Genomic DNA, 11386 nt, shown 5'->3' with positions numbered 1-11386 from the left:
AAGGTGTCACATGAAATGGTTTTCTATTTTAAAATACCTTGATAACAAAAGTATTAGTTTTGAAATGTCTAATAAAATGACATCAAGTCATTCTTAATTATTGTTCAAAACTCCTAGATATCTTGCAAAACCATTATTTTTACCTTCTTGAATCAAACTATACTTATGCACATATGTTCATTTATATGTTAGAGATTATAGTTTTCATCCTTCGTTCAGTTTTCCCACACCCTGGTGTATCGAGGGTGCATAAATCTACTTGGAAAACCACTTACTTTCCAGTTAATTATCATAGGGATAGTTAGAAGATATCAAACATTATTACTACTACAAGGAATCACACAAGAGTCAGTTCATTCATAAGTCTATACCAATACCTTACATGATACATGAGTACACATACTTAGGATTACATGATACATGAATATGTTTACATATAGTTACCTGTTCCATGTCTCTAATCTAAAGAAGTGGCGTACAAACTGCAGCTACCCGCGGAGCTAAACAGTGTACATCCCGTGTTCCATGTCTCTAATCTAAAGAAGTGTCTATCGGATGAAACACTCGTAGTTGCCCTTGACCAGATAGAAATCAACGAGAATCTCCTGTTCGTTGAAGAACCGGCCGAAATTATGGACAGGGAGGTGAAGCGTACTAAGCAAAGTCGCATCCCGATCGTGAAAGTACGGTGGAACGCGAAGCGTGGGCCAGAATTCACATGGGAACACGGAGATCAAATGAAACAAAAGTACCCTCACCTATTCTAGCATTTTCAAATCTAGCTTTCAAAAGTATTTCGGGACGAAATTCCCTCTAACGGGGGGATGATGTCACAATCAGGAATTTTTGTGCCTTGTAACTACAACACTTAAGTCAAATTATGAATCCAAAAACATAAGGGCATGTATGATGCTTACTCTATGACAACAAAATTTCAATCAAATACACCATACAAGCACTACAAATAGTCAACAAGCAATTGGAAACCCTAGAAGTTCTTGTTTAGGTCCATTTTGGACTAGGACTTTCTTATTGGGCCCAATGGACCAATAAGCTTCCAATTTGACTATCTTGGGCTTAGAACTCTTAAATGGGCTCTAATTGGACCTACTTTCATTTGTTTTATCATTTTGGGCCATAATGGGCCTAGAATTAAATAAAATACCCTTATTGGGCCATAACAAATCTAACTAACCAAATTGGGCCATGAGGCATCCTAGGAGTCCAATGGGTCGAAAAACAATCAATATGGGCCCATGATTTGGATTTAAGCACCAAAGGCCCAAGTCTCCATCTCTCCTCTCTATCTCTCGGCCTAAGTAGAAAAAAAGGGAAAGAAAAGAAGAAATTGAGGATTAAGGAGGATTAGCCACCTCCTTAATACCTATGGGATATCCAAGTATATCTCACATGTTTCCATGCATGTCCTCTCCCTTTTCTCTCTCTCTCTCTCTCTTATTCTTCTATTACTCTCGACCGAGAGTATCACACACCCACACATAAACATTCACTTAAACACTCTCAAGAACACACCACAAATCCCTTCACTCTTCCTTCAAAAATTTCGAGATTCAAGGGCTTTGCAAGGAGGATTCTTCACAAAAATCATCATCTTAGGTAAGTTGATGCTTGGATCCACCCTCTAGACTCCTTGTTCTATCAAAATCTCTTCTTAACTCATATGAAATCATGATCTTGTATGTTAGAGCCCCTAAATTCGAGATCTTCCAAGAAAAGGGTTGCTAGGGCCGAAAATAGCAACAAACTCTTCTCTTTTCTTCTTCAAATCAAAACCACAACTCAAGGTGAGCTTCATACCCCCTATTTCTCTGTTTTTATAAGTTTTTGTGGGGGAGTATACAAGCAAATGTGTAGATCTAAGAGTATATGTATGCTTTGTGTGATTTCTATGCTTATATATATGATCATATGTGATTGTGGTGTTGGTACTAGTCAAAAAGAACTTAGAAACCGAGATCTACAATATGTTGAATGAAATAAGTATAACTTATATTATTTCACCCAAATCAAGTCTAGAAAAATAACCAAGTTGGTTAATATGAACATCTTTGGGCTTAAAACCCATTTTTGGGCTCAAAATGCTAAAAATACAAAACTAAAGGGCCCAAAACGACAAAATATAAATTCTGAAGGTTGAGATGAGTCAAAACAGTTTCTAATATGTATTTTTTGAAAATTTACACTTTTGAAGGGTTAAAATGTGAATTTTTAAACATAATGGGCCAAAAATGGACTTTTCGGCCCAATAAAGCCCCAAATTGCGAAAATTTTGATTTGGAGGGGCTCAAATTGCACATTTATGCAAAAAAGAGGATTACTAGTGTTCCAAATCTATTTCAAGGGTCAAAAGTGCTTTTCGAATTTAAAAGGGACCAAAGATGCAAAAAATTTCCATTTTGGGTAAAAATTGTAAAAATTACGAAAATAGAGGTTTCAACCGAGAAAATTTCATTTTGAGGGACTTAAACTATTTAATAAAGCAAATTTGGGCTGAAAAATGTCTTTTCAACAAGTTTTGATATTAAAGTGTCAATAAAAATGGTTTAAGGACTAAAATGGAAATTCTTTTATATAAAGGGTTAAAAGTATAAATTTTATCCAAGAAGGGGCATCAAAAAAAAATTTCTAATGTTTAAAATAATAAATCCTTTAAGATAAAATACAAGTACCACGACTACCGGCGAAACGTAATACACCCTCAACACCAAAATCGTTACCAAACGAATTGATTCGGTCTCGAATCACTAACGAATCAAAAATCAATAAACAATGATACTTCAATACACACGCGGAAATTTACGGGAAGTCAATACACACGCGGAAATTCACAAGAAGTCAACACACCATCTTTGGGCCCGAAAGTTTCAAATCGTGCTTGTTGGGCCTAGCTAGCCCAATGACATGATCTTTAGGCCCGAAGGAAACGCGCTTACATGTTGTTGGGTCTTATACGACCTAATTCTGTGTAAAAGGACTTTCAATAGCTTTTGTGTTGTTGGGCCCCAAGGGTCCTTTGGTACTGCTAGTAAAGTCGAGAAGTCAAATGCGAGTCGGGCCAAGGGCCTTTCGCATTCACGATAGCCTTGAACGACTTATGGAAATAACGGGGGCTTCACACCCTCTTTTCTCCTAGGTTGTGGGGCTATGAGAAGTCAGGGTGGTTGGATTAAGTGAGTAGTACAGACGACGCCTAAGGGATCGTTTGTATAGTTGTAAGCTAGTCATTTTCATTAATGCCTGATTATAACAACTCACAACCCATAATTAATCCAATGTGACCTGGAATTATCGAATACAAACGTCGCAACGACATAACAATATATAAAATACGTGATTTAAAGTATTAGGAAAACATCGGGTTTTCCTAGGGATTTCAACACTTACACCTATGTGATGCATACAAAGTCTAACAATTATTCACATTTACAGAAATCAACAAGCATACTTACGGATCTTCACACTTTTTCTTACTTACAATAATCTTTTCAGAAAATATCGGATTTTCTGGCGGTTTTCAAAATAATACAAATCATTACTTTTCAAACATTACTTATGAACTCACCAACATTTCATATGTTGATGTTTTTCCAAAATACTTGTATTCTCAGGTAACAGGTAAATCGAAGGAAAAATGTACCCAGTGATGTCTTGCTGTTTGTTTAATTAGTATCGAACAATTTACGTTTTGGAAATGTAATGTTTTGAAACAATGTAGTAAATGTAAAGAATACCGGTTGTAGTATTTCAATGCATGGTGATGAATGATGTTATGTTTCATGTATATTCATTGTGATGGTATTCAATTGAGTCACAATAGCCCTCGGACGTTTCCGCCGTCTGGTTCGGGGGTGTGACATGGGAAGATCCCTTGTGTGGAAATCTTGATCTTTATGATTTATGAATTTTCAGTTCAACATGGTGGTTACATGATTTGGAGTGGGGGATTAGGATCGGCATCTGGATCCAGGGCAGGATCAGGCGACACTGCTAATGTCATTGATGAGAGGATGCATGAGCTCATTGCAACTGAGGTTACAAAAGGCATCCTTGACGCTACCCCGGTCATCTTTGGGACAATCAAGGAAGGCATGATGGAGATTATGGAGGAGAGGTTGGAGTGTTCAAGATGTGCGGAGCACCAGAGTTTTTCGGGGTCAGCGGCCCCATTGTTAGCCGACACTGGATCGCGGACATCGAGAACGCCCAATGCACAAGTTCTTTTCTGGAGGTGTCAAAGGTGGGATTTGCTTCCTATCTGTTGATAGATAGAGCCTGAGATTGGTGGGGTGAAGTTACTAGCCAGGTGGGAGCAGCCGGTGCGGCTGAGATGTCATGGGCCGAATTCATTCGACGTTTTTATTTAGAGTTTGCACCAGCCATCGAGGTGCAGAGGATGGTGAGGGAGTTCGAGGAACTCCAACAAACCACCGAGACTATGGCAGAGATCACCACCAAGTTTTGGGAGCGAGCATTGTTGATCTTACAATATGCTACTAACGAGGAAATGAGGCAGACCCGATATCATTCCATGCTGAGGGACGATATTCGGGAGTTTGTGAGCTTTACGGGGTGTAAGACCCTGAATGAAATGGTGTAGAAGTCCCGGGAACGGGAAATGGAGCTAGAAGCCCTCACAAAGCGGAAGCCCGAGTAGAATCAGGAAGCAGTAGGGCAGGCTAAGAAGGCTAAGACGTCAGACGTTTCTAGCAAGGGCCAGCAGGGTCAAGGGCGATGTGCCAAGTGTAGCCGGGTACATGATGGAGCTTGCCGTATTGCAGGATCGGGATGTTATGCATGTGGCAAACAGGGCCATTGGACTGTCTAGAATAGTCTGTGGTCATCATCTATACTCTGGTAGACGACTGGTTCATTAATAGTCAAGTCCTCTTCATCATCTCATCTTTTTCTTCACCCATCACTACCCAATATATTTTATATATGAAAATATATATTCAATTAAATAAAGTAAGAATCATATAATTCATTTAACACAGATATTGAGTAATTCATATAATAGGCACACATAACATTTAATCATCCAGATAATTTATATCTATGTGTAAGCTGAAAGTAATTATGCACTCACTTGTTAAAGTGGATGATTGGAAAGTCGGGCAGCGCTTTGCTTAAGCACTTAGCATTTCCTTTGATGTGACCTAGGTTCAGTTATCACTGAGTATCGGTTTATTATTTTTGATGACTAATGATAGTCTAGATTCCTCAATAAGCCCAATGTCTACATCAAGATCTATCAAGTAAGGAGCAACCATATATGATTATATCGGATGTGGGGTCCGTTTGGTATACATAGTATACTGTTTAGAAATCTCATTTTAAACACCTCACTAAATCTTGCCTAGACAACACCCCTATAAGTAGATCAATCAGTATAATGACTTGGAATCACTGAAAAATCTTATTTATAAATTCATAACAATGAGTATGAATATAAATATAAATCACACAAAATAAAGTTGAGTGTACTTTAACTTACATATACCTCCTTGATGGAAGTCCAGAAATTGTACTGGCAATACTCCAGCCTGATACCTATAACTTGTCGAGCTCCTAGGGACCTTAGGGCTTCGCTGAAGACTAAAACTAAGGGAAAATGGGGATAATATTGATTGAATTTGAAGAGAGAATAGTTGAGTTAGTATGGAAATGAACAGAACTTTGAAGGCTATATATATTCAACACGGGTTCTGGTTTTGGTGATTTCTAACTACGATGTTCATTTCACTTCCAGATTCTTGTAGAAGTTTCATGAAGAGTTGGATACTCATCTACTCTTCAGTGCCACATATAACCCTCAGATGGACAGATACTATGAGCGTACTTTCTAGACACTCAAGGATGTGCTCAGGGCGTGTGTGTTAGATTTTCTCAAGAGCTAGGATACTTACCTTCCATTGGCCGTGTTCTCCTACAAAAATAGTTATGATGCTAGTATCAACCGATCTCTTTTCGAGATGCTTTACATGAGGAAGTGTCAGACCTTAATTTGCTGGAGTGAGTTCGGGCACCGAGTTATGGGGAGTACTGAGTGAAAGTACAAGAATTAGTGTGCAAACAATTTTTGAAAAATCAAACCTTGAATTAACTTTAGGTCAATGTAGTTGCTAATATTTTGGTCCAGTCAAGTCTGGTAAACCAGTCTTGTCTTGAAGTATGAAGATCAACGAAGTATATATGAGCAAAGTAAAGATAACTTAAGAACAAGAAGAATGATAGAGAAAGAGATTTGACTTGCAAGATATTTTGTATTTGATATGAAGAGAATATTGCTACTTCAAGGTTTTAATGTATGAAAAATCGTCTTCTTAAATAGGAAAGGAGAGACAATAAGATGAAATACAAGACTTACATAGAGAATGGAAATATGATAAATCAAAAAAGCTGACACACGCGATTTAATCGATTTTGTCCTATGGACTGCTCAATCAATAAAAACGAAAAGGAGCATTTAATGATTGTACGAACTCTATTAAATCAAAAACTAGGAATGTCTCAGATAAGTCTTCATCTCGAAAGAAGAATGGCTTTGGAACTCTATACATCTCTGATTGCACATGTCTTCGATTCTGGTTTGGCTTCGGATTGCTAGAGGTTCACTTTTATGTATCAACAATCTCCCCCTAAGTGAACTTAACAATAAATAAAATCATTTGGCTTCATCAAAAAGAAAGAGATAGGCATTATGTATCCAGATTCAGACTTCCAAATACCATTTGAGGTGTTTGATAAACTTCTTCTTGACATGCTTAGGAGAATCACTTTTCGTAGTGTTGGAGATGAACTTGTAAAGGATCTTTGTCAGAACTAGATTTTTTTCAAAAATCTAAAGAATTCTTTTTGGTTAGTCTTCTTCTTGAGATAGACACAGCCGAGTCTCGGTTCTTCAATGGGACCTTCTGCAAGATCTGAGCTTCAGACAGTTCGTAAGTGATATTTGCCAAAATGTTCTTGGACCTGTAGAATTCCACAACATAGTCCTTCAGGAAATTGATTGCAGCATTGTAAGCGCGAATACTTGAGTGACTTGTTTAGAGATCTCGGAATTGAGCACGGATGGTGAGAATGCCATTGGGGTTGATTGAGGGAAAGTCAGCATCCGTGATGGTGATAGTTGCTACTTTGTTCCGAGAGACATAATATCTATACAACATACAATTGAGATCGAACTTGATCGGACCCGTGTTACCATATCCAATGATCTTGGTAATCTTCTTCCAAGACAACACTTCTCTTTTAGGACATACGTTAACGGAGTAGAAGGTTCTAAACCTCTCATGCTTTGTCTTGACGATTATTTGAGGATCATCATTTAGATGAAGAGGAGCATACTTGATGTACAATTGACCATGATGAGAGATTGGTAGATCAAGTTGATCCGCATCCTGAGTTGGAAGATCATAATACTGTTGGATTAGGTGTCTAAGCCTATAACTATTATTAGTATGTACTTGACCCGAGAGTAGCATGGTCCATTTCGGTTGCATGGCACCGGAACAAACTAAAGGATAGATAATTGAGAAGAGGTTATTTATGTTTTATTAATATATTATAAGTTCTAATATATTAATATGAAATCATATTATTTAATTAGTATTGATTGAGAATTAATTTGGAATTAATTTTGTGATCAAAAGAGACTAATTAAATATAAGGGGTTGATTTGGTAAATCATTCATTCTTATAAAGTGGGCTTATGATCCATAGTTCTTCATGTTGGGCTAAACCCATGTGGTAACCCATGGATACTCCATGGAGGTTTTAACCCTTGGAACATGAGGGATATGGAAAGTCATTAGGGTTTACATGGTGTAAACCTAGTTTTCCACACTATGTAAGAAACCCTCTAGCTAATGAAATTGGCACTTAAGTGGCACTAAGGAGTGGCTAGTGGAAACTTAAGAGGGCTAGCCAATTTTATGAGTGCAAGTGACCTCCTCGTAAGTTCCTCCATTGTTGGTGGTGTTGTCTGATTCCATTTGAGATGCAACATTTAGGGCATTATGTTCTTAAAGGTCCAAGGCTTACAACTACAACAAAATGTATGTCATCTAACTTGTTTTAGTACCCAAGTATCAAAGTTTTGTATGCTAGCTAGGGTAACACCTTGGAAAGTTCAAGTTTGCATTTATAATATAGAAAACATAGATCCAAGGTATTTAGGATTGCATGATATTAGTGTCGAATATATTGTAATGTGTCGAAGTCTATATTAGCAGTTTAGATAGTCTTTTATCTATTTACTAAGGCATTTTGTGTTTCAACAAATATTCCTTCAACAAAGCCAGTAGTGTCGAAGGCTGATCCTTTGATTTCAACAGTTACTACTACAAGGCTAATTACCAAAGGTATTGTGATTGGAACAAGTGACAAAGGAAGTGCATCGAAACCAAAAGAAATGCCAACAAATCAAGACAGGGGGAAAATATCATAATTGAAAAATCGAAAGAAGAAAGGAAGAGGTTGAGGCAGAGATGGAGAAGCAAAGACAAATACAAAGTATTTTAAGACTCTGTCAGAATGATCGTCCAAATCTAAACAAAGGAGATCCAAGGAAGCTGCATAGTTATGAAAACATAGAAGCAAGGGTGGCATATAATGAAATGCATGATTTCGAGAAGAAGCCCAGAAAGAGTTATTCTATCAAAAATTCTGAAATGGATCAACTAGATTTCCCAATGAATGAGATGATGTTCATTATTGCTCAATAAAAATTGTTGATATATTCAAGAAACCAGATGATTTTACACACGTGAAGTTGAGATTTCATGTAGTTTTATGGAAAGAGCAGGAGGAAGTTTGGTCACTTGTGAAGATTGTCCAAGTAATAAGTGTGACGAAGGATGAAATTTTTTGAGAATATGCTTCAAAATTTCATATATCATGTTGTAAGGGATAACAAGGTTGCATGTAATTTCTCCACTGCTGACTTTTCATTAATGAACTTGAATGATCTTATTCAAGTTGCATACATTCTCAAGGATTCAGATGCTTCAAAGCTTCAAGGAAGCAACAAAGAAGTGTTGAGGTTAGGGTTAGGACATCTTAAGCTTTTCATAGACAATTATTACGATTTTCTAGCATTAAATGATATAGAATTAGCTATGTCATTGGGAAAAGAAGTTGTAATTCCTCAATCAATGGTGAAAAGAAAAGTTGATCTGATAGAATATGATGATGCTGAGATATGCTTAAAACGCTATGGGATAGTTTTTGTTGGGAAGGGTAAGAATGGAGAACAGTCAAAGTTTTTGTTTCAAGCAAATGATGTCGAAAGATACACAAAAGTCCAATATACGAACTTAATTGTGAGTATGAATAACTGCAAGAAGAACACAAAAGGAGATAAAGCTGAGATGCGAAAGATTATGAATTGGTATGCTAAAGTTCGAAAAACATTACATAAAGGCGCTCAAGTTTTGATTAATTGACTTCGACACTTATTACAATGGGGGGAGAATGTTAGTGTCAAATATATTGTAATGTGTCGAAGTCTGTATTAGCAGTTGCGATAGTAATTTATCTATTTACTAAGACATTTTGTGTTTCGAACTTTGATGTTTAGTCCTTAGTATTTTTTGTATACTTTCTGATTCTCCTATAAATAGGAGTTGTACACAGGGATAGATAGAACTTTTCCAGGTTTTCTGTCTAAACATGCTCTGTGTATTCAGAAGTATAAGTGAGCTATAAACAAGATCTTATTTACTCCTTGTGTTCATATACTTTGATTACTCTGATTTCTTTTATACTTGATTAAATCACTTCTACACATGCATACCTTAGGAGTGTTAGAACGCTTAAAATCCATCAGTGGTATCAGAGCCAAGGTTTGATTTCAATTATACTTGATGCTACCTGTTTTTTAAGCTTGAAAAATCGATTTTATGCTATTCTGGACAGTGAACTCGCCGAGTCCACTGGGGGACTCGCCGAGTCCAAGCACAAACTCATCCAACTCGCCAACTTAGCTCCCGTACTCGACGAGTTGGTGCTCCATAATGCAGTTTTTCGATGTTTTTTGTGACAACCCGATATTTCAACTCTATGTAATGACCTAAAAAGTCAAGTATTGTAGCTACTTTTGAAATAATGAAATTAACTTCAAAAATGAAATGTTTAAAAGTCTCTATAGGGATGTATATTATGCTAGATAATGTGTCAAGGTTTATAGAAATACTAAGAACACTAAAAACCGAGTTATAACGAAGAAGTTATGACCATTCTAAGATTTCCGACAAAACCGGCAACACCGATTGAACGAAAAATGCGAAGTTTCAATTCAATAGTTTTTAGCCTTAAGGATCTATATGAAAGTTACTGATAACATCAAACCGTGTGCGTACATAAAAAGAACGTCCAAATCTGACTTAGTATGAGGAAGTTATGATTTTTCCAAGAGTAGACAGCTAAAAACTCGAAATAGAGCTCGAGATACTTTTGACCAGACCAACCTAAATGAGAATCGAAGGTCTCAACATTAGTAGCGCAACCGCGAAAAGGCTGATGAAAACGGACATCGGATGAAGAAGTTATGGATTTTTAACGGACTTTTCTTGTCCCGGCCCGTTAAAAATAAATAATTAAAAATAAAGTCAAAATTTGCGGATGAAGTCTAAACGAGAGTTGTAGATAATATTTTCAGCTATGCGTGCATATAAAGAACGTCAAAAATTGAGCTCGTATGCGAAAGTTACGGATTTTACAAGTTCGGAGTCCAAAATCCGAGGCTGTCAGGCCCCCCACGACGTGGCACAGCTTGGCCGCGACCCGACAAGTGACTGAGGGCGTCCAATGAACGAAAGAGGATAAGACTTGCTCCCCACAACGTGGCCAACCTTAGCCATGACGTGGCACACCAGAAATGCCCCTATAAATAGAACTCTTGGGTGCCGGGTTTATGTGCTCCATTCTTCCATCTCTCGTGTTGAAACTCTGCGGTTAAGCTCCCGAAGCCCTCTCGAAGCCCCGGTTTTCACCTTCAAGTCCCGAAGGAAGGTTTTGTGTTCCCGAGATTCCCGAGATTCCCGAGAATCCTGAGATTTTCCCCCGTTTTCAACTCTTCTTGTCGAAGTGAGTTCATACCCCCTTTCATACACTTTCAAATACTTTATAATGTACTTTTAATACAGTTCGGGGGAGAATACAAGTAAACACACGACTATTATCGTGTGTTACATAATGTTTCACTTTACTCATTTTTATCAAATGAATCATATGTGATTCATAACTACTATATGAAAACTCTTGTTATACTTTGCACGCACTAGATTTATACAAAGTATATAGTATCCGAAGTAGCCATTATTGTTAAACCATTTTATGCATTCAAAGAACTTATGACTTATGC

Source organism: Lactuca sativa, chromosome 8, assembly GCF_002870075.4.
Source record: "Lactuca sativa cultivar Salinas chromosome 8, Lsat_Salinas_v11, whole genome shotgun sequence".
NCBI lineage: Eukaryota > Viridiplantae > Streptophyta > Magnoliopsida > Asterales > Asteraceae > Lactuca > Lactuca sativa.
Note: the sequence above shows the minus strand (reverse complement) of the source record.